Source organism: Mirounga angustirostris, unplaced genomic scaffold (genome assembly GCF_029215605.1).
Source record: "Mirounga angustirostris isolate CCGP_5_RB_7025 unplaced genomic scaffold, mMirAng1.0.hap1 SCAF_3, whole genome shotgun sequence".
In the NCBI taxonomy this organism is placed as follows: domain Eukaryota; kingdom Metazoa; phylum Chordata; class Mammalia; order Carnivora; family Phocidae; genus Mirounga; species Mirounga angustirostris.
The window spans coordinates 92,864,968-92,889,443 of record NW_026991711.1 but is presented as its reverse complement, the minus strand read 5'-3'; the positions used below and the strand labels follow the sequence as shown (position 1 = coordinate 92,889,443).

General features: G+C 40.8%; 1 protein-coding gene, 1 long non-coding RNA gene and 1 pseudogene across 15 annotated transcripts in view; 2 read left to right on the top strand and 1 right to left on the bottom strand.

The window, feature by feature from the left end:
• Positions 1-4,168, bottom strand: part of CLASP1 (cytoplasmic linker associated protein 1) — a 263,675-nt gene extending 259,507 nt beyond the window's left edge. For all 4 annotated transcript variants that reach the window (XM_045869025.3, XM_045869027.3, XM_054506248.2 and 1 more), the window contains exon 1: positions 3,810-4,168. The gene's annotated coding sequence lies outside the window, so the exon portion shown is untranslated. The remainder of the gene's footprint in view (positions 1-3,809) is intronic.
• Positions 4,169-4,362: 194 nt separating this feature from the next.
• Positions 4,363-24,476, top strand: part of LOC123839510 (uncharacterized) — a 46,769-nt gene continuing 26,655 nt past the window's right edge. For all 11 annotated transcript variants that reach the window (XR_010410109.1, XR_010410108.1, XR_010410110.1 and 8 more), the window contains exons 1-2: positions 4,363-4,775; positions 5,060-5,138. This is a non-coding gene — a long non-coding RNA (uncharacterized LOC123839510). The remainder of the gene's footprint in view (positions 4,776-5,059; positions 5,139-24,476) is intronic.
• On the top strand, positions 21,191-21,289 carry LOC123840051 (U6 spliceosomal RNA; annotated as a pseudogene).

Below are 24,476 nucleotides of genomic sequence, written 5' to 3'. Positions count from 1 at the left end.
CACAGACTTTGCACTCAGCACGGAATTGGCTTGAGAGTCTCTCTCCCTCTGCCTCTCCCCCCTGCAAGTCCAAGCTTGCACACTTTTGCTGGCTCTCTCTCTAAAATAAATAAATAAATCTTTTTTAAAAAATAAAATAAAATCTTTTTAAAAATAAAAAAAAAAAAACCATGAGGGGATAAAGCTAGCCTGTTTACATACTTCCAGCATAACTGGCCTCACTTTGTAACATTCTGGCCCTCTATTAGACTGAGCCCTGGAAGTGTGGGGAACATACAGTCTTTTCAACAGTACCCTCATGGTACTGGTATCTAACTAAAGAAAGGGTTTAATAAATTAATTCATCCATAAATCTACAGAAGGCTTGATGACTGTCCTAGGAAATGAAAGCTATTATGTGGAGAAGAAACAGACTTAACTCATGTTGCTTCAAGGAGTATAACCAAGAACAGGTAACAGGGGAGTGGCAGATTTTGACACAGTCTAAACTAGCTTTCTAGCAACCAAGACCTGTCCAGTAACAGAGAAGCACATCTGCAGAGTGAGGCTGATGATCAGAACAGAGTAGACAAAAGGTAGGAAAGTGGTCTATGGAGCCTCTAAGAGCTCTTCCAAAGTTCAAAGTCTTCTATTCTAAGTTATGATACATTTGTTCATTCTTTCACATCTCACACATCTACCGTGACTAGTTACACAAGTTCCTAGTTACACAAGTCCTGGTAGTAAGTACAGAGGATACCATCGTGTCATACAAACCCCCAGAGCCCTCAAGGATCTGGAGAAGAATAAAAGCACAGGCGTCAATCTTCCAGGGAGGAAGGTAATGGATACAACAGGAATCAGCAAGGAATGAGGAGATTTCCAGGCAGGAAACAAGAGGGAAGTCAACACAGGCATTATGAAAGAAAGGCCATCATTTGAGCCATATCTTTAGGAATCCACGTGGGGAGGTGGGTTGGGGCTGCCATAAGAATCTGGGGAAGAGGGGCGCCTGGGTGGCTCAGATGGTTAAGCGTCTGCCTTCAGCTCAGGTCATGATCCCAGGGTCCTGGGATCGAACCCCACATCGGGCTCCTGGCTCAGCCGGGAGTCTGCTTCTCCCTCTCCCTCTGCCTCTCCCACTGCTCATGCTCTCTCTCTCTCTCTGTATCTCTGTGTCTCAAATGAATAAATAAAATCTTTAAAAAAAAAAAAAGAATCTGGGGAAGAAAAGCCTGCAGTATGGCAGTACTGGTCTGAGCATAAAGGAGGCAGGCAAGCCCTGGGGTGATGAAGACCCACCAGAAATAAACACTAAACTCTGGGGCTTAAAAGGAGAAGGCCTTTGGAGGTCATTTAGTCAAACACACACATGTTATGGAGGTTGCCCTGCTTGCCCTGGGTAAAGAAAGGTTCGTTTACTTTCTTAAATTACATTTTACAAACCAAAAACTCTATCAGCAACGACTGGTCCTTCGCTTAGTTTTGCATCTTTTTTTTTTTTTTTTTAAGACTAATAGATCCTTCTCTTATTTTCTAGGAAAACTTTTATATGATTCCATTTTTCTTGCAGTTTTCAAAACTGGCAGTTTTAATAACTCAGCTCTTAGCCTAATATTATAATCACTTAAGTGGTTATAATATTTACCAATAATACTAAATTAAAAGTATTATAATCTAAAAATGATGATTTTACAAATAGAAGACTGTTAAGAAATGCAGTCTCAAAAATAAATTTAGGTCTCAGATCCAAGAAACTATCTCTTACTCAACTTATAAACTGTGAAACTGAGCCACCCAAGAAAATAGAATTAACTACTAAAGCAAAAACAAACTAAATCCAAAACCAATGGACAAAACATAATACATATGAACAATAAACTTAATGTTCTTTGGCCAATCATTTCTCAGCGTCCCTGTCAAACTATTTTAAGGATCTGAAATCTTGCTCTATAAAAAGTAAGTTCCCATCAACCTAACTACACTTCAAGAGATTCTACCGCAGTGGTTACTGAAGCATAAACACCAAGCTTCAGTTTTTTCCTTCCTTTTAGTACAAAAAATGCTTACCTCTTTTAGATAAAGCTGAGTGTGTGGCCCAAATCCTGACATACCAGGAGATCTAGGTTTTCAATTCCAACAGTAATTTAAGGTGTCAGGTTAGCAAAGGCCTTTTCTGTATTTACCACTTAGCTTAGATTGTAACATGGAGATATAATATTTGACACCCCCACCACCAACGGTCACTTCAAAGGATTTCTAACTTTGGTAAACCTTAGTTGGGGGAATATAAAGTTAGGGCTGAAAAATCAGTAAAAAAAAAAAACAAAAAAAAACGAAACTTTAAAAAATCTGAAATAGTGCTGCTGCATGTTAGCTGACAAACTATGAATTGCAGAAACAGATTTGAGTAACAATTGCTAAGAAAGGTGCAGTTACACGATTTTACCAAAATGAATAAGCAAACAGCTCACGAAAATTTAAATCTTTCTTGGCAAATGGAGAAGATAAATAATATTCACTAACTCTGGGACATTGTGGTTTTTTGTTTTTATCTATAAGGTCTCTGCATCAATGTTACTATTCTCTCACTCCCTTTATGAGCAAAAGGAGCCCACTGTCCAGGATCCCTCATACCAAAGCTCAGTAAATATCACAAATAATAATAGTAATAAAAGCAACAATCTCTAAAGCTAGAATTCATACGGGACTGTGGCACCAGAATAGGATGCAAGGCACATGGCAGCATGCAACTATTTCTCCCTTCTGACTCTTCTGCATCACTGCCTCCCAAAGGACTATAGAATCCGAAGCTCTCACTGCCACATCTACAAATTAAAGTATCATGATTAAAGAACTCACGGGTTCTACGAACGGTCAGTATCGAATGAACGAACACCACAACAAATAAATTCATCCGGATGCAACAAAACATGCTTCAAAAGGCTCCACCTAATTTTTTTTAATCTTAGAAATAAACACAACTATTTTAATAACATTATGTAATAAGTTAGACTCTGGAAAACCCCATACTCATCCGAGCGGCTCGGAAAATGGAAAGCAAAATTCGATTAGCTCCATTGTACCCAACCAGGCTAACGTGCAAGATCACACTCTCATCTTCGTCAGAGCGGTTCTGCCAATACCAAAGAACAACAAAGGCAAGTTGAGCAGGCTGCACAAGGCTTAACTCAGCACTTGTCCGCTTTCCCAGCTTTGGAAAGAAGCTCTCAGCGGGCCCCAGGGACCAAGGGACCCTCTGCATCCCGCCCGGCCCCCAGCTCGGCTCGGCGCCGCTCGCTCAGCTTTTGTCTGGCCCGGCAGGGAGCCCCGGCCGCCCGCCTCCCCGGCACCCCTTCCCTCTGGATCTTTCTCCACACCCATCACTCGCCGATGACTAGTTGTTGTGGGTTTCTCTCCCTCGCCCCCTCCCCTCGCAATCCCGGGCTCTTTTCAAACGCGACTGGGCTGTTCGCTGGCTTCTCCCACTGGGCCGGGAGGACTCGGGTCAGGAAGGGGGCTCGGGGTGCGGTCTGGGAGAGGAAAAGAGAGAGGGGCACACAAAGCCCGGCTGACCCCACAGCCGCCCCCTCCTCCCTTTGCAAAGCAGCCTGGGATCAGCGACCTCCCGGGTGGATAAACAACCCTCCCATCCCGCTCCCCGCTCGGCTCCCACCTAAGGGCCGCCCCCTCCCCCCAAAGTGCACCCAAGAGCCGATGACAGCGCTGGACATCGCCCCCACCCAGACCCAGCGCCCGCCACCGCAGGGGAGGGGGCAAAGGCCTCGGAGGGCTGGATCTAAATCTCCTCGCCCTGACCGGGTACTTACAGTCGTATTATTCGCTACTGTTGCCGCTGCAGACCAGACAGCCGCCGCCTTCTCCTCCACCCCAATGAGGTTAAGCGCTTGGTGCGGGGATTAAAAAAAAAAAAAAAAAAAAAATAAGAAGCCGAGAGCGCCTGCGCAGTACAGTCTCCCTTTTACCGCCACGGACCCGGCTCGACCATAGAGAGGGCAAACCGAGACCAGAGAGGCGGCTGCTCTCTATGGTAACGCCCCGCGCAGGCGCCGGCCTGGCTGCTCTGGGCTACCGGACCTGCAAATCCCAGGAGTTTTTGCCCCCTCCGAGAACGTTAATTGACCCCGATGGGGACCCGTAGGGTAAAGGTTCTTTAAGGGAAGGGTGGCAGGGTTCTGTTGGGGTCCCTGGGAAGTTGCGGCAAAACTCAGGCTAGGCTACGAGGGTGGATGTAAGGGCCCGCGGCGACAGAGCACCACAATGCAGGCAGTGCAGTGAATAGAGCTGAGGGGGAGTTAGGAAAGCCTGGATAAAAGTCGTCCGGCCGGGACTTCCTGTGGTTGGGGTCTAATACCTGAAGGAAACGGACTTTCACTTCTGGGTTACGCGCGTCCCGCCCCCACCATCGGGCGACTAGGATGAAGGAAATTGTGCCCTGCGACTTTCCGTACCCGGGCTTGCGTCCGTTCTCTCTTCCCTCTCAATTAGGCGCCGACACTTGAGCCGGAAGCACAACTTTTTAACGGTTCTTTGCTCTTCTTGGAGCGCAGTCGGCCCCGTTGAGGCCTCGGAGACTCTTGAGACGGCCAGTCACAACCCCTTTCTTACTTGAGCGCCTCCGCAAATAACGCTGCTTCTGTCTTCCCTCTCGCATTACTTTCGGATGACACGTGAGAACGTGTTTCGGAGGGTAGAAAGCTGTGCAAATTATTGGGCTGCCTTTAAGGATCCCCAAGGACCCGCAGTTTTGCCGCGTCAAACCCCTATGTTCGCAGGTAATTTGACACTGAGAGCTTTTGTGTGAAATTACACACTGCGTCGACGAAATCACTCTTCGGGAGTGTGAGTTGACTTTCCTCCATCTCGATGCCCAACGCATTGAGTTTTCACTGGGAGCTCTTGAATGCCGAGCTCCGTGGTGGTGGAGTGAGTGTGTTTGTGTTAGAAGAGGGGTGCGGGAGGATGGTGAGATAATGCCCCTGATACTCAGGAGCTTAGATGTTACGGTCGGAGAGACGAAGGTAAAACAGTAAAGCCATGTGTTTGCTCCTCTCTGCAGTGCAGGACAGGCCAAGGACTCTAGTTTGAAGGTGTAGGCGTGTCATGGAGGATGTGACTTCTGGTTGGATCTAGAAAAGGTAAACCTGTCTTCGGGGCGAAAGCACAGACAACCTTTTGAAAATGGGTGGGTGATGATGAAGGCATTCCAGAGAAGAAACTCCTTGGGGCAAAGGCTGAAAAGGAAGTGTTTTGCTGGGAGTACAATGTAGAGAGCAGTAACTTGAAAAAGGGGTGGGGGGTGTGGAATACGGGGGAAGAGTGGAAAGTAAGGTTTGAAAACTAGGATGCGGGATTTGTTTTTTAACTTTATGGTAACATACACATAACACAAAATTTGCCACTTTAACCACTCTTAACTACATAGGTCAGTAGAGTTAAGTACATTTACATTGCTGGGCAACCATCTCCAGAACTCTTTTCCATCTTTTTTTTTTTTTTTAAGATTTTATTTATTAATTTGTCAGAGAGAGAGAGATCGAGCACAAGCAGGGGGAGCAGAAGAAGCAGGCTCCTGGCTGAGCAGGGAACCCGATGTGGGGCTCAATCCCAGGACCCTGGGACCACGACCCTAGCTGAAGGCAGACATTTAACCTACTGAGTCACCCAGATGTCCCCTCTTTTCATCTTCTAAAACAGCAATTCTATAACTATTAAACAACTCCTCATTCCCCACTCCCCAAGTCCTGGCAACCACCATTTTACTTACGTCACTGAATTTGACAACTCAGATATCTCATACAAGTAGAATCATAACAGTGTTTGTCTCTTTGTGACGGGCTTATATCATTCAGCATAAGGTCCTGGAGGTTCTTCAGTGTTGTAGCATGTGTCAGAATTTCCTTCCTTTTTAAGGCTGAATTATATTCCATTGTGTTTGTATACCAGAATAGATACTTGGGTTAATTACACCTTTTGACTAGGGTGAATAATGCTGCTATGAACATGGGTGTACAGATATCTCTGAGACTCTGCTTTCAGTAGGATGGGGAAGACTTAGAAACCAAGTAGAGAAAGCCGAATTGTTTCAGGTTCTGGACTGGGGATAGTAATATGGTAAAAGAACTGTTTTAGGAAGTGACCCTGGCAGTAGAAGCTCAATACATACTCCATTTTTACAGAGAATTTATGGAGGCTTTAAAATATCCCAGGCATTGTACTACTGTTTTATGTAAAGTATTGATATGTCATTGAATCCATCAAAATAAACATGAGCCAATTGTTATTCACCACAGTTACCAGTGAGAAAATCAATGTTCTGGGTTACTGATGGGCTGCGGGAAGACTCACCAACCACACATACACACAAATGATTAGGAAACAAAACTCCCATGTGATCTGGACATGCATGGGCACTGACTACTCACTAATTTGGACAAGGATATTGAAAGAAAACAATTCAGATGTCAAGAGTGAGTCTTCGGGGACACCTGGGTGGCTCAGTCAGTTAAGCGTCTGCCTTTGGCTCAGGTCATGATCCCAAGGTGCTGGGATCAAGCCCCTGTGTTGGGCTCCCTGCTCAGCAGAGTGTCTGCTTCTGCCCCTCTGCCTCCCCTGCTTGTGCTCTCTCTCTCTCGTTCAAATAAATAAATAAAATCTTAAAAAAAAAAAAAAAAGTGAGTCTTCCCAGGAGAAAGAATAGGCTGACATTGAGAACTTTCACAGTCAAATTACTAGTATTATAAGGGCTTAACACAGCAAAACTGCACCGTCTGAGGTCCTTAAAAGAACTCTGAGGTTTGATTCCAAGTTGGTTCATTGCTCTCAAATAAATAAAATCTTAAAATAAAATAGGGGCGCCTGGGTGGCTCAGTCGTTAAGAGTCTGCCTTCAGCTCAGATCATGATCCCAGGGTCCTGGGATCGAGCCCTACGTCGGGCTTCCTGCTCTGCGGGAAGCCTGCTTCTCCCTCTCCCACTCCCCCTGCTTGTGTTCCCTCTCTTGCTGTGTCTCGCTCTGTCAAATAAATAAAATCTTAAAAATAAAAAATAAAAATAAAATAAAAGGCCAGGTAAGTATATTTTTGTATGTACTAGAGAAAATAAAACACATCATTTCCTACTCAACATTTTATCTTTCATTTTACATTCTCAAAAACCTTATGGGATCATTCAAAGCAATGATCCATTTGACAGGGGAGGAAATAAATGGCCAGAAAGGAAAATTTTTTTGCCCAATGTCACATGGCTTATTGGTACCAAGGCTGCAATTGAAAACTGAACCTCTAGAATTCCACTCTCTGCTTTGGTCTCCTTTACAAAGATAGATATCATAGTCTTGAGTGAGTGGACAGTGTTTCTATTCAGTCAGTCTCATCTTCCTCAGGGATGCATACCCAAATGCTTATGAAGCTAGCACCAGTAAACAGTGAAGCAGAGAATATAAGTGCATTTTAAGTAGCATTCATACGCTTAGAAACATTGTGTACCAACTATGTGCCAAACACTTGGGGGGGGGTGGGGAATCCATGTTCTCATAGGAGATAGAAAATAAAATGGTAAATGAAATATAAACTGTGTCAGGTAGGATAAATGTTACAGGGAAAAAATGAAGCAGTGAGGGAGAAATAAGGACTGCTGAGGATAGGGAAAGAAGTTTCTTTTTAAATAGGACTGGTGGGGCAGGGGCCCTCTGAGAAACATACGTTAAGTACACATCTGAAGGAGGTGAGGGAGCAAGAAATGTCCTTGGGAGAAGAACCTTCCAGGTAGAAAGAATGGCAAGTGCAGAAACCATTCTGAGGGAAGAGGATGTCTACACTACATTCTAAGCACAGAAAGGAGGCCAGAGTGACAGAAGCAGAGTGTGGCAGGCAGAAAGTAGGAAATGAGGTCAGAGGTAACAGGATGCCAAATTATGTGGGGATTTACAGGGCATTGTAAGAATGTTGGCTTTTACTGAGAGGGGAAGCCATTGGAAGGTTTTGAGCAGAGAAATAAAATGATTTGACTTCTATCTTTAAAGAATCACTTTAGCTTCTGTTTTGAGAATAGACTGTTGGGTAGCAAGAGGGAGCGTTTAGGAGGCTATTGCAATTCTGAAAGTGAGACAGTGGTGGCTTGGGAAAAGTGCAAGCAGTGGAGTGATGAGATGTCTTGGATATATTCAGCCAGGATGGCACATGGGATTTGATAAATTGATGCAGGGTGTAAGCAAAAGGGGAGTTAAGGGGACTCCCAATATTTTTTGACTGAGCAGTTTAAAGAATGGAGTTGCCATCTACTGAAGTGGCAAAGACCAGGAGGAGCAGGATGGGAATGGGAAGCAATAAGAAATTCAGTTTTGGAGATGTTAAGTTTGAAATGTCTTTTAAGGGGTGCTTGGTGGCTCAGTCAGTTAAGCGTCTGACTCTTGAGCTCAGCTCAGGATCTCAGGGCCGTGAGTTTAAGCCCCATGTTGGGCTCCACACTGGGTGTGGAGCCTACTTTAAAAAAACAAAACAAAACAATGAAATGCCTATTAAATTAGCACGTGGAAATATCAAGGCAGTTAGATATTTGAATCTGGAGTTCAGAAGAAAGCTCTAGGCTGGGTATGTAAATTTGGGAGACACAAGCACATAGTATTAAAAGCCATGAGATCATCTAGATATTAAGTATAGACAGAAATTTGAGAAAGTTATCTGAAGACTGAGTCCTGAAGAATAAATAAAGACTGAGCCCTGGAGCACTCTAGCATTTAAGGACTGAGAGGGTAATGAAACCAACAAAGGAGACAGAAGGGTCAGCCACTGAAATAAAGGGAAAGCAGGAAGAACGACCAAGTCAATTGCCAATGGGCTATAATTGTTGGCCATAACATTGGAGGGGTGAGGATGGAAGCCTGATTGGAATGGGTTCAAAAGAGAGTGGTAGGAACAGAATTGGAAAGAGGGAAGATAGATAATTGGGCTGGGAGGTAGGGGGTGGGGAAGAAAAGTGGAGTGATACTTCAAGGGATAGGTAGGGTCAAGAGAATAATTTTTTAAATTATTTTATCCACAAATATTTTAGTATTTCTAAAAGATAAGATTTTCCCTTAAATGAAAATAACTTCCAATACCACCATCATACCTAAAAAGTTAACAATACCTAGTATCATGGTCTACCAAATCTTCAGATTTCCCTAATTGTTTCATAATTTTTTCTGCTACCAGGTTTACTGAGATATAATTCAAATACTATACAATTCATCCATTTAAAGTACATAATTCAACAGTCTAGTACATTCAAAGAGCTCTACAATCATCACTACAACCCATTTTTTTTTTTTTTTAAGATTATTTTAGAGAGACAGAGCATCAGTAGGAATGGCAGAGGGAGAGAGAGAGAGAGAGAGAGAATCTGAAGCTGACTCCACTCTGAGTGGGGCGTGGGACACAGGGCTCGATCTCACAACGCTGAGATCAGGACCTGAGCCAAAACCAAGAGTCGGATGCTTAACAGACTGGGCCACCCAGGCACCCCTACAGTCCATTTTAAAACAGCATCATCAGGAGTGCCTGGGTGGCTCAGTCGGTTAAGCTGCTGCCTTCGGCTCAGGTCATGATCTCGGGGTCCTGGGATCGAGCCCTGCATCGGGCTCCCTGCCCAGCGGAAAGCCTGCTTCTCCCTCTCCCTCTGCCTGCCTCTCTGCCTACTTGTTCTCTCTCTCTCTCTGTCAAATAAATGAATAAAATCTTTAAAAAAAATAAAAATTAAAAAAAATAATAATAAAACAGCATCATCAGCTCAAAAAGAAACCCTATACCTATCAGTACTCACTACCCATTTTTCACCAGCCCCAGGCAACCACTAATTTACTTTTTTATCTCTAAGGATTTTCCTATCCTGGACATTTCATATAAATAGAATCCTACAAGTATATGACTGGCTTCCTTCACTTAGCATGTTTTCAAGGTTCATCTATATTGTAGCATGTGACAGTACTTCATTTTTTTAATTGTCAAACGCATTTATATGTAAATATACCACATTTTGTTTATCCACACATCAGTTGATGGACATTGGGTTGTTCCAAACTACTTTTTGGCTATTGTGAATAATGCTGCCAGGAACAGCTATTACAAGACTTCATGTGGACATATGTTTTCAGTTTTCTTGAATATATGTGTAGGTTTGGAATTGCTGGATCATATAATAACTGTATGTTTAACCTTTTCAGGAATGGCCAGACTCTTTTCCATTGTGAAGATGCCATTTTACATTCCCACCAACAGAATATGAGGGTTCTAGTGGAGACATCCTCACCAACACTTGTTTTTTTTTTTTAATTTTTTATTGTTATGTTAATCACCATACATTACATCATTAGTTTTAGATGTAGTGTTCTATGATTCATTGTTTGTGCATAACACCCAGTGCTCCATGCAGAACGTGCCCTCTTTAATACCCATCACCAGGCTAACACATCCCCCCACCCTCCTCTCTCTAGAACCCTCAGTTTGTTTTTCAGAGTCCATTGTCTCTCATGGTTCGTCTACCCCTCTGATTTCCCCCTCTTCATTCTTCCCCTCCTGCTATCTTTTTTTTTCCTTAACATATATTGCATTATTTGTTTCAGAGGTACAGATCTGTGATTCAACAGTCTTGCACAATTCACAGCGCTTACCAGAGCACATAACCTCCCCAGTGTCTATCACCCAGTGACCCCATCCCTCCCACCCCACCCCCAACTCATGCAACCCTCAGTTTGTTTCCTGAGATTAAGAATTCCTCATATCAGTGAGGTCATATGATACATGTCTTTCTCTGTTTGACTTATTTCGCTCAGCATAATACCCTCCAGTTCCATCCACGTCGTTGCAAATGGCAAGATCTCATTCCTTTTGATGGCTGCATAATACTCCATTGTATATATGTATATATATATATACCACATCTTCTTTATCCATTCATCTGTCGATGGACATCTTGACTCTCCACAGTTTGGCTATTGTGGACATTGCTGCTATAAACATTGGGGTGCACGTACCCCTTCGGATACCTACATTTGTATCTTTGGGGTAAATACCCAGTAGTGCAATTGCTGGATCGTATGGTAGCTCTATTTTCAACTTTTTGAGGAACCTCCATACTGTTTTCCAGAGTGGCTGCACCAGCTTGCATTCCCACCAACAGTGTAGGAGGGTTCCCCTTTCTCCATATCCCCGCCAACATCTGTCATTTTCCTGACTTGTTAATTTAGCCATTCTGACTGGTGTGAGGTGGTATCTCATTGAGGTTTTGATTTGGATTTCCCTGATGCGGAGCGATGTTGAGCACTTTTTCATGTGTCTTTTGGCCATTTGGATGTCTTCTTTGGAAAAATGTCTGTTCATGTCTTCTGCCCATTTCTTGATTGGATTCTTTGTTCTTTGGGTGTTGAGTTTGGTAAGTTCTTTATAGATTTTGGATAGTAGCCCTTTATCTGATATGTCATTTGCAAATATCTTCTCCCATTCTGTCAGTTGTCTTTTGGTTCTGTGGACTGTTTCTTTTGCTGTGCAAAAGCTTTTTATCTTGATGAAGGCCCAACAGTTCATTTTTGCCCTTGCTTCCCTTGCCTTTGGCGATGTTTCTAGGAAGAAGTTGCTGCGGCTGAGGTCGAAAAGGTTGCCGCCTGTGTTCTCCTTCAGGATTTTGATGGACTCCTGTCTCACATTGAGGTCTTTCAACCATTTTGAGTCTATTTTTGTGACCAACACTTGTTATTATCTGTCTTTTTTATTATACTTATCCTATTGGGTATATAGTGATATTTCACTGTGGCATTGATTTGCATTTCCCTGATGACTAATCATCTTTTTGTTGCATATTGGCCATCTTGTATATCTCATCTGAGAAGTGTCTATTTAATGCTTTGCCCACTTTTTAAATTGTGTTGTCCTTTTATTGAGCTATAAAGTTTCTTTATATAGTCTAGATTTAAGTCCTTCAGCAGATATATGATTGGCAAATATTTTCTCATATCCAGTGGGTTGTCTTTTTACTTTCTTGATGATACCCTCCAAAGCACAAAAGGTTGCCATTTTATTGTCCAATTTATCTTCTTTTTCTTTTGTGGTTGTGTTTTCAGTATCTTATCTGAGAAACCATTTTGTAATTCTGTGTTTTCTTAGAGTCTTATACTTTTGGCTCCTACATTTAGGTCTTTGATCTATTTTAAGTTAATTTTTATATATGGCCTGAGGTAGGGGTCCAACTTCATTCTTTTACATGTAGGTTTCCAGTTGTCTCACCACCATTTGTTGAAAAGCCCATTCTTCATTGCACTGTGTTGGCACCCGTGTCCAAAACCAGTTGACTATAAATGTATGAGTTTATTTTTGGACTAAATCTATTCTATCAATGTATATGTGTATTTTTATGGCAGTACATACTGTTTCAATTACTGTAGCTTTATAGTTTGTGAAATTGGGCAATATGAGTCCTTACCTTTGTTTTTCGTTTCCAGTTGTTTTGGCTATTTGGGATTCCTTGAATTTCCATATAAATTTTCCAATCAGTTTGTCCCTTTCTGAAAAAAAAAATGCAGTTGTGATTTTGATAGGAATTTACTGAATCTGGAAATAAATTTGAAGAGTATTGCCATTTTAATAATAATAAATCTTTTGGTTCATGTTCATGGAATGTCTTTCCATTCATTTAGATCATCTTTAGTTGCTTTCAACAGTGTTTTGTAGTTTCCTAGTATAAGTTCTTCACTTCATTTATTAAATCTATTCTTATATATTTTGATGCTATTATAAATGGAATTGTTTTTCTTCATTTCATTTTAAGATTATTCATTGCAATTGTATAGAAATACAATTAATTTTTGTATATTGACCTTGTATCCTGCAGCCTTGCCCAACTCATTGATTATTTTTTTAGTGGATTCCTGAGCATTTTCTAGATACAAAATCATGTCATTTGCAAATAGAGATTGTTTTTCTTCTTCCTTTCCAGTCTGTATCCCTTTTATTACATTTTCTTGACTGATTTTTTCCCAGCTAGAACCTTTATTACAATGTTGAATTAAAATGGTGAGAGTGGACATCCTTGTTTTGTTCCTGATCTTAAGCATTCAGTCTTTTACCATTAAATATGGTATTAGCTGTGGGGTTTTTATATATGATGTTTATCAGATTGAGGATGTTTTCCTTTAGTCCTGGTTTGTTGAGTGTTTTCTCATTATCATTAAAGGCTTTTGGATTTTCTGTGTCTGTTTTGATGATAATGTGACTTGTCCTTTATTCTATTAATATTAATTGATTTTCAGATATCAAACCAACTTTCTGTTCCTGGGATAAATCCCACTTGGTAATGGTGTTATAATCCTTTTTATGTGTTGCTGAATTTTGATTTGTTGCCATATGTTGAAGACTTTTGTATCTATATTCATAAGGGATATTAGTCTCTAATTTTCTAGTGATATCTTTGATTTTGGTATTGGAGTAATAGGGCCACACAGAATGAGTTGGGAAAGATGCCCTCCTCGTCTGTTTTTGTTTTGTGTGTGTGTGTGTGTGTGTGTGTGTGTGTGTGTGTGTGTGTGGTTTTTGGAAGAGTTTATGAAGTATTGACATTTATTGTTTTAGAGTGTTTTATAGAATTTACCAGTGAAGCCATCTGAGCCATGGCTTTTCTTTGTGGGTAGTTTTATTTTGCTTTTTTTGTTCTTTTATTGCTAATCTCTTGTTATAGGTCTGTTCAGATTTTCTATTTCTTCTTGAGTCAGTTTCAGTACTTTGTGTCTTTCTAGGAATGTATCCATTTCATCTGAGTTATCTAATTTGTTGGCATTCAGTTGTTCATAGTGTTCTCTTTTGATCCTTTTTTATTTCTATAAGCTTGGTATTAATGTATCTGTTATATGATTTTTTTAAATTACAGTTTGTGCAAATCAGGATCCAAATGCCAATACATTACATTTGAGTTATTTATTTGTCTCTTAGGTCTCTTTAGATTCCCCCCATCTCATTTTTCCTCGATATTTATTAATTGCAGAAACCTAGTTATTTACCCTACATATTTCCCACATTCTAGATTTTTCTGATTGTATTCCTGGGAGTCTCTAACATATTCTTCTACCCCCTAGATGCTTGATAATACTGTATGCCTTATTCCGATTCAAGTTTGAGTTTTTTGGCAGAACTACTTCATACATTCATCAGGAGGCACATAACTTCTAATTGTCTCTCTTTGTGAAGTTAGCAGTAATTAATGACCATTGCCTAGGTTTGTTGTTACAACTTAATAGTTCAATTGAAGGCAGAGTAAATAAAGCAGAGTAAGTGGGAGTACCAATCATTCCAGAGCATGTAGAATCCTAGCTAAACATCTTTACCAAATTCTTTCCTCTTTGGGCCTCAGTGTTCTTATCTATAGAATGGGGGCATAAACTATAAAGGACCTCTAAGGTTTCTTGCTCTTCTAACATACTCAAACACTTAAGTAGTGAACTTAATCTCTAGCAGATACAATTTGAGTGCATTAAAAGGATCTGCCAGGGGCACCTCAGTGGCTCAGTAGGTTAAGTGTCCAGCTCTTGTTTGAGGCTCAGCTCATGATCTCAGGGTTGTGAGATCAAGCCGTGTGTCGGGCTCCATGCTCAAGTGGGGAGTCTGCTGGAGATTCTCTCTCTCTCTCTCTCTCTCAAATAAATCTTTTTAAAAATAAATGATAAATAAAAAGGATCCACTAACATTGTGTTATTCTTCCCATCTCAGACCACTTGGGTTCATTTCAAAGCCGAAGTTTGTCAATTATTAAATCCAATCACGTATATAACAAAGTCAGATAAAATCATTGTGAAAGCAGGAAGATTATGCCAAAAATCTTGGGTTCCTGGATTCTAGTTCTAGCTGTGCCTGCCCTCAGCGGGTCACATTCTCTCTCAAGGTCCTATCCACAGAATAAAAGATTATGTTAGTGTTCTCTAAAGGCCTACAGGCTTTACGATTTTATGTCTTTTGTTGATTTTTCCCCACAGTTTTTGAGGATGATATTTTTATTAATATCTTCAGCCCTACCTGTTTTTATCTGTTTTCTGATCATATTCTACTCAGCAACTGATTGACAGGGGCCTGCCCTAGGTATTAGTTCATGTATGAGATGCATCTTTGGCATACTTTCTCGAAGTAAATACATCAAAATATTATTAGCAAGTGATTATCTGTGGGTGGTAAAATTGTTGGTCATTTTTAAAACTTATGTCTGTATTCTTCATTTTATTCTATCAACATAGACTTTTGTAATTTTTAAGTCATTCTTAAAAGATTTAATAGCATATTTTTGATAGCATGCCCTAATGAACAAATCACCAAACTCTGGGTAAGAAGATTTCTTTCTCGTCCTATGATTTCATTAGGCAGTATCTCCCACTCTAGGTTAGTCTAAATGCTTTAATAGTAGGTACTTATATTTAATTTGATGGCTTTACTTAATCTTCAGTAATCTCAGTGAAAAAATAGTTTATGCCTACAGAAATTAAAATTCATAAAGAATAGCAGCAATGCATATTGTCATCATCCTTCATAGCCCATATGGAATCTGAATTTGTACTACTTGGGGAACAGGTAGTCTCTTTGTTAGAGAAGTGGCGTGTTACAGAAATATTTGGGCAGAGTCAGGGTGTGTCTTTTGTATGTGATGAAACCAGGAGATCAGAAACTAGTTTGCTAAATTGTGTTCATAACCACTCCCTCTCTCAGTACTTGACTTATCTAGTAAGTATCACCCACTGAAGAAGACAGGACAGGTGTCTGGCTTACCTCTCACGGATTTCCTCACCTGGCAAGGTTTTATGCCGCTCATATGCCCATCTGTAAACACCATAGTGGGGCACCTGGGTGGCTCAGTTGGTTAAGCATCTGCCTACGGCTCAGGTCATGATCCCAGGGTCCTGGGATGGAGTCTCACATCAGGTTCTCTGCTCAGCAGGGAGCCTGCTTCTCCCTCTCCCACTCCCTCTGCTTGTGTTCCCTCTCTCTCTCTGTCTTTCTCTGTCAAATAAACAAATAAAATCTTTAAAAAAATAAAATTAAACACTGTAGTGACAGTTACTGGGGAATGTGCCCTCATAGCCATCAACTCACTGTGTGACCTAGACAAGTCACTTAACCTAGTCACAAGCACCAAGGTCACTTCATCTTTAATGAAGAGGATAGTTCCAGTTTCCAATATTGTCACAACTAGTGAAATTGACATTAGAAAAACCCATTTCTCAGTAACAAAGGCGGTATGAAAGTCACTGTTTGACCATCAGAAGCGTGACAAATCCGGGTGGTTCTATGGATAGCTCTGATGCAGAATAAATGACTAAACAGCCCTTTAAACATGGCCTGTTGCTTATGTGTCATAATCCGGATCTGTTCAGGCTTTTTGAAGACGATTCCTTACACTTAGTAAGAACAAAGGGCAAATGCCAAAAAGTAAGTAACCTGACATATTTATCGGTAACCTGACCATTTGGGGATTTCAGCTGCCATCAGTGAGGTCTCTCAAACAACTGGCCCATGCCAATTCTCAGATGGGCTCCTGTACCAATGGCCTGATCAACCAATCCAAATGCAAAGAACCATTTCAAGACCTTCAAAACCAAGTGAAGTGCTTTTATTTTTACATTGTCTAATAGCCTCTCCTTTGCCAGAACTTGACCTGCCCCTGAGTAGGCATAGCTAGAAAGATACAGTTTTTATACTCAAAGAAGTCAGTTTAGTAAGGAAAACAAATTACTAGACTATATAGTTACTACAATGATGGAACACAAAAGGGGTTGCTTAGCAGGTGTGGGTAGGTCAAGGAAAGCTGAGGAGGAATGAAAGGAATGCTCTTGAGCTAAGCCAAACAAAACATTGAAACTCACCCTTATGACATTCAGTCTCTCAGAACCAGAATGAAGATTTATACTAGTTCCCATTTGGACAGGGTTTATTTTTTTCTAATAATTTCAAGCAACTCTAACTCTTTCCATTTTAACAAGGTCATTTAGAGCTTCACAGATAATATTTCCCGAAATGGCCATATTCTGACATGTGGACCATAACTTACACACACACACACTTCATGGTCATGCAGCAAAGTGAGAACAGAGTTCGTGAGCTGGGCCAGAATGTGCAAATTAAACTGCCCCACTATGTCTGCTTTAACAAAATAACAGATCCCTGCCTGTATTTGTTCACTTGTATTAAGGTTAAAATAATTCCAACTATGTATTGTAAATTGCAGGATATGCCTGCAATCGTCATGCACGGGAATCTGTGCTCCTCCAGAATTGCACAATTGTGTTTCTTCTATTTTTGTTTTTGCCACATTAATTATATCATGTAGTACTTGAAATAAAGGTGGAGTCTTTCACTCTGCGAGCTTGCAGTTCAAAAGTTAAGTGATGCATTAAGAAATCAAGTTTTTAAATTACCTATAAGATCTGTGTTTGCCATATTTCCTAGCTAGTGTTATTTATTTAGAGTTTCCTGTTCCTGGATGAAATTCTCTTGCCTTCTGCTGTTTGCAATAACTCAAATCCTATTTCTCCTTTTCGATCATCTCCTTATATCCATACCATATTTGCCAGTTTTCCTTGTTACTTCAGCTAATTTCTAAACAAATCATAGCATATATAATATTAGTTGTTCACAGTCACTAAACTAATATCCCCAAATGTATTTTGATGTTCTCAATTCCCAAAATTTGCTTTTGCTCGTGCATGATTTATCTATATAACTCACCTATGAACTTCTCTCTCTCATGCACTTGGCCACACTGCATTTCTCTGCATCATCTACTATACTGCACTGGGATTCTGAGTCATCTGGGATTGGGCACCTCCCTGCTATTAACTGTGTAATATTTAAATTCCACTTACCAGTCTTCTTTTGAATTCAAGCACCACGTGAATTAAACTGACTATAGTTGCTTTCAACCTATAATTCCTGATCGCAACAGGTAGTTGCCAACTCTTGAAACTAACAGGTTTGACTAGAAGTTGACAGTTCTTACTCCCATAGAACTATATATTTTACATTTATGTAAATTCAGAAGGTAAAATCATACCTTTCTTATCAGTCAGGACTCTTTGTTCATTGATAACACAATATCTTAATTTAAACAAAAAGTATTTGCACCTTACCTCAGAAAATAAATTAAGTTCCTCTTAGTGCCAAGCAAGGGGAAAGTCGGAAAATTTTACTACAAAGAGACTACCAACCACTTCAAGGGATTTACCAGACAACTACTGGTATAAATTACAAAGACAATGCTAATCTATACCTAAATGAGAAGCCAGGACATTTGCTTAATGGCAAGTGGGGTAACTTTGACTCTTTGCATTTTCAGCTTGGGCATATGAAAAATACAGCATTCCTCAAAGTTGTCCAGGGAGTTGAGATCACCAGGATTTATCCAACCTGCTTGGTGGAAATGACAGAGAAAAAGAATTACAGAACCAAGGAAAGTTTTGACAATGCCTCAAAATCTGCGTTAGGCTCATGGAAAGTTGGATCAAAAATGTACCTTAGAGATCATTTCATCCATCACGCTTGTTTGACTGAGAAAACAAGTCCACAGCAGTCAAGGGATTCACCTAAGGTCTTGTGCTTCTGGTTAGTGACCAATTCAAAAACAGACCTGGATAATCCTGCCCCATTCCAGGAGTCTTAAAGCCAGCTAGCAAGTAAATTTAAACCCTCTAACAGCAGGTAGCCTATTTCCAGCCTCTGAATGCCCCTTTCTCTGAAAATTAGGCAAACAGGTGGGGATATTTTGAAAAGAAAACACTGATTATAAAGTGGGCAGAAATTCCTGTGCAGACTTGCTAACTGGAAGTCTTTGGCTTCCCCGAGACAAAGGAGAGTCTTAGTCATGAAGTTAAGGTTGAAAACGGATTGTGTCACCAGCCTGAGAGCAGACAACCTTTTTTAGAAACAGTACACTGAAATTAGAACTCAAGGAAAGAGTTTACAGAAACTTGAATTTAGAGCTATCTTACAACACTGGGAGTTATTTTGTATTGTTTGTTTGCATTTAACAAAGTATCAGGCTTGCAAAAAAGAATAGAGGGGCGCCTGGGTGGCTCAGTTGGTTAAGTGTCTGCCTTCGATTCAGGTCATGATCTCAGGGCCCTGGGATCGAGTCCTGCATTGGGCTCCTTGCTCAGCAGGGAGCCTGCTTCTCCCTCTGCCTGCCGCTCCCCCTGCCCGTGCTCTCTCCCCCTCTGCCAAATAAATAGATAAAATCTTAAAAAAAAAAAAAAATAGAAACTGTGATGAATTCTTTGTGTTGCCCGCCTGACCCCATTTCCACCTCTCCCTTCTGAATTTGGACTTATATTTTCATACCTGTTTTGTGTTTTTCCTATATATAAATGTATCCATAGATGATATTTAGTATTGTTTTCATATTTTAAGTTTTATATGAGTGCTATCATAGTGTCTATATCTTTCTGCAATTCACACTCCCCCCCCCCCCCCACTTTCTTTCTCAGTACTATGTTTTTGAGATACATCCTGTGGATAAAGAGGATAGCTAGAGTGTTAATTTATTTTTCAAGTATTCTGTGGTATTCCACTGTATGAATGTTTTGACATTTATCTAATCTCCTATTAATGGACATCTAGTGAGTTTCCAGGGTTTTTGTTTTGTTTTGTTTGCTGGGATTTTTTTAACCTTGCTATGTAAACATTTTTATAAAACCCTCTACTGATGATTGTATGTGTAAGTTTCTTTAGTGACATTTATGAGGTCTTAGCATATGCATATCTTCAACCTGACAAACAGATCTCAGAAATAAGCAGCAGAATATGAGAGTATCCAATACTAGCACTATATATTTTCAGTTTTTAATTTTTTACTAATTTTTAAGAGTCTAAAATTGTATTTCCTTATGGTGTTAATTTGTTTTCCTGATTCCTCATGGGACTGGGTGTCTTTCCATGTGTTCACTGGCAATTTGGATCTCCTTTTCTGCCTGGGTCACTTTTCAGATGAACGGTTTATCTTTTTATTACTGATTTTTAGAAACTCTTCTATAGTCAGGATATAAATCTTTCATAACTATGTGGCTATATGCAGCCAATATCTTCACATCTGGAATTTACATTTTTGTTATGGTGTCTTTTTTTTTTTTTTTTAAGATTTTATTTATTTATTTGTCAGAAAGAGAGAGCCCAAGCAGGGGGAGTGAGAGAGGGAGAAGCAGGCTTCCCGCTGAGCAGGGAGCCCGATGCGGGGCTCGATCCCCAGGATTCTGGGATCATGACCTGAGCCGAAGGCAGATGCTTAACCGACTGAGCCACCCAGGCATCCCATGTTATGGTGTCTTTTATGATCAGGTTTATCAATCTTTTCTTTTTGATGTATGCTTATTGTTTCTTCTAAAAAAATATGTCCCCACTCCGAAGTCATAAAGATATTCTCTTATAGTTCCCTCTAGGTTTTTTTTAGGTTTGGGTTTTTTACAACCTTTAGGGCTTCTATACACATAGAATTTACTTTTGTGTGTGGTGTGAGGTAGGAAGCTAATTTTGTTTGTTTTTTTTTTCCAAATTGACAACGAATTGTTTTGAAACCTTTTATTGAAAATGCCATCCTTTTCCCAAAGGTAGGTAATGCCACTTTTGACATATATTTTGGATTCTCTTTTGGTTCTGTCAGGTTATTCTTTCATCCCTGTGCCTTAATGCACATCTTAATTACTATACCTTGATAGTAAGTTACAATATCTGGAAAGTAGGGATGCCTGGGTGGCTCAGTCAGTTAAGGGTCTGCCTTTGGCTTGGGTCATGATCCCGGGGTCCTGGGATCGAGCCCCGCATCGGGCTCCCGACTCAGCAGGGAGCCTGCTTCTCCCTCTGCCTGCCAGTCACCCTGCTTGTGCACTCTCTCTCTCTCTCTCTCTCTGTCTCTGACAAATAAATAAATTAAATCTTAAAAAATATATATCTGGAAGGTAAGCTCCTGCCTGTCAAGTAAACATAGTGGGAGCTAGCTATCTTTGAGCTATCTCTCTTGAACCACCCCTCCCCCCCAAAAAGAGGATGCATACAGCAAGAAAGAAAATCCAGAAAGAGGCTATGGGATGTGCCAGTGGGCAGTGAGTGGCAAAGTTGGAATCCTGGAACTGGAGATTGATATCCTTTACCAAGAGAACTATGCTCTGTGGAGATCTGTGGGGGCCTGTAAGAGCTCACACAGTGCTTGCTTTGGCAACACATATACTAAAATTGGAACAACACAGAAGATTAGCATGCCTCCTGCAGAAGGGTGACACACAAAAGAGCTCACACGTGTCCCATGAGAGATCCAGACTTTGGATACCTGCCCACAAAAGGCCTTGTGGTCAGTCAGTGTTACTAAGTAAAACAACAGCAACCACAGAGAATTCCAGTTGCTCCCAATGAAGTAAAAAGACATTTTCTCTGAAAATGAAGTTAAAAAAACAACTCAACTTATAATAGCATCAAGAATAAAATACTTAGGAATAGATTTAACAAAAGAAATAGAAGACTTGTATACTGAACATTGTTGAAAGAAATTAAGGAAAACCTAAATAAATGGACCAGAAGCCTTAATATTGTTAACATACTCTTCAGGGGCACCTGGGTGGCTCAGTCAGTTCAGCAGCTGGCTCTTGGTTTTGGCGCAGGTCATGATCTCGGGTCCTGGGATCAAGCACCGCTTTGGGCTCCCTGGTCAGTGGGGAGTCTGCTTGAAGGATTCTCTCTCTACCTCTGCCCCTTCCCCAACTCACACGCACCCTCTCTCTCAAATAAATAAATCTTTGAAAAAAAAAAGATGCTCTCCAAAATGATCTACAGATTCAATGCAGTCCCTATCAATATCTCAACTGCCTTCTTTGCAGAAACAGACACACTGATCCTACAATTCCTATAGGCATGCAAAGGACCAAGAGAAGCCAAAACAATCTTGGAAGAAAAGAACAAAGCTGAAGGACTCACAGTTCCTGATTTTTGAAACTTACTACAAAGCTACAGTAATCAGAATAGTGTGGTACTGGCTAAAGATAGACCAGTGGAATACAATTAAGAGTCAAGAAATAATACCCATGCATCTATGCTCAATTGATTTTCAACAAATGGTGCTGGGACAATTGGATAGCTACGTATAAAAGAATGAAGTTGGGGGGTGCCTGGGTGGCTCAGTTGGTTGAGCAGCTGCCTTCAGCTCAGGTAATGATCCCAGGGTCCTGGGATCGAGCCCCTCATCGGGCTCCCTGCTCAGCAGAGAGCCTGCTTCTCCCTTTCCCTCTGTCTGCCACTCTGCCTACTTGTGCTCTCTATCTCTCTGTCAAATAAATAAATAAAAAATATCTTAAAAAAAAAATAATGAAGTTGGACCCCTTCTCCACACCATATATGAAAAATGATGTGAATCTAAAACCACTCTTAAGGAAGGAAAAAAAAGGACTCTAAATAGATCAAAGACCTACATGTAAGATCTAAACTGTAAAAACTCTACAAAGAAAACATAAGAAATCTTAAATTCCTTGTCTTCAGATTAGGCATTCATTCCTTAGATATAACACCGAAAACAGGCAACAAAAGAAAAAAAAGATAAATTGAATTCAATTAAAATTTTAAACTTTTGTACTTTATAGGACACTAGTAAGAGAAAAAAAAGATAACCCAAGAAATGGAAGAAAATAATTGCAAATCATGCATCTGATAAATGTCTAGTATCCAGAATATTTAAAAACTCTTAGGACTCGGGGCGCCTGGGTGGCTCAGTTGTTAAGCGTCTGCCTTCGTCTCAGGGCATGATCCCAGGGTCCTAGGATCAAGCCCAGTATTGGGCTCCCTGCTCTGCGGGAATCCTGCTTCTCCTTCTCCCACTCCCTCTGCTTGTGTTCCCTCTCTCGCTGTGTCTCTCTCTATCAAATAAATAAATAAAATCTTAAAAAAAAAAACAACTCTTAGGACTCAATAATAAAAAAACAAGTAACCTAATTTAAAAATGGGCAGAGAGGGGATGCCTGGGTGACTCAGATGGTTAAGCGTCTGCCTTTGGCCCAAGTCATGATCCCAGGGTCCTGGGATCGAGCCCCACATTGGGCTTCTGGCTCAGTGGGGAGCCTACTTCTCCCTCTCCCTCTGCCTCTCCCCCTGCTCATGCTCTCTCTGTGTCTCAAATGAATCAATTAAAAAAAAAAAAATGGGCAGAGGATCTGAAGAGACATTTCCCCAAAGAAATACGCAAATGGCCAACAAGCCCATGAAAAGATACTTAATATCAATAGTTATTGGGGAAATGCACATCAAAATCACATTGAGGGGGCACCTGGGTGGCTCAGTCGGTTAAACATCTGCCTTCGGTTCAGGTCATGACCCTGGGACCCTGGGATGGAGCCCCACATCATGATCCCTGCTTGGCGGGGAGCCTGCTTCTCCCTCTCCCTCTGCCTGCCGCTCCTCCAGCTTGTGCTCTCTCTGTCAGATAACCTAAAAAAAAAAAATTGAGATACCACACACACTAGAATGTCTATAATTTAAAAAACAAAAACAAACAACAGACAATACCAAGTGTTGGTGAGAATGTGAATTGGAACCCTTATACAATGCTCCTGGATATATAAAATGGTACAGTTGCTTTGAATAACAGTTTGGCAGTTTCTCAAAAAGTTGGACATATAGTTAGCATATGATCCAGCAATTCTAGGTAAATACCCAAGAGAAGCATTGGGTATGTGTAATAGATTTAAGCATTATATCCACACAAAATCTTGTACACTAAGGTTCATAGCATCATTATTCATAGTAGCTAGGGGTTGGAAACAATCCAGCTGATGGATTAGTCCATCAGCTAATGAATGGGCAAATAAAATGTGTGATGTATCCATACAATGGAATATTATTGAGCCATGGATAGTAAACCTTGAAAATGTTATGCTAAATGAAAGTAAGCAGAAGTAAAAGGCCACATATTGTATGATTTCATTTATATGTAATGTCCAGAATAAGCAAATCCAAAAAGAAAGTAGATTAGTGGTTGCCTAGGGCTGGGGTAGAGGGAGGTTTGGGGGAGCAAGACATTAGGGAGTGACTGCTAATGGGGATCACCTTTCTCTTAGGGGTGATGAAAGTGTTCTGGAAGTAGTGGTGATGGTTGCAACCTCTCTCAAATAAATAAAATCTTAAAAAAAAAAAAAAGAAAATGAGCAAACATTGCCATGTTCATTTTATGAGGCCACTGTAACTCTGAATTCAAAAACTGAATAAGGCAGGGCGCGCCTAGGTGGCTCAGTCATTGAGCATCTACCTTCGGCTCCGGTCATGGTTCCGGGGATCGAGCCCCACATCGGGCTCCCTGCTCGGCGGGAAGCCTGCTTCTCCCTCTCCCACTCCCCCTGCTTGTGTTCCTGCTTTCGCTATGTCTCTCTCTGTCAAATAAATAAAATCTTTAAAAAAAAAATTTTTTTTTAAATAAATAAGTATTTAGGGATGCCTGGGTGGCTCGGTCGGT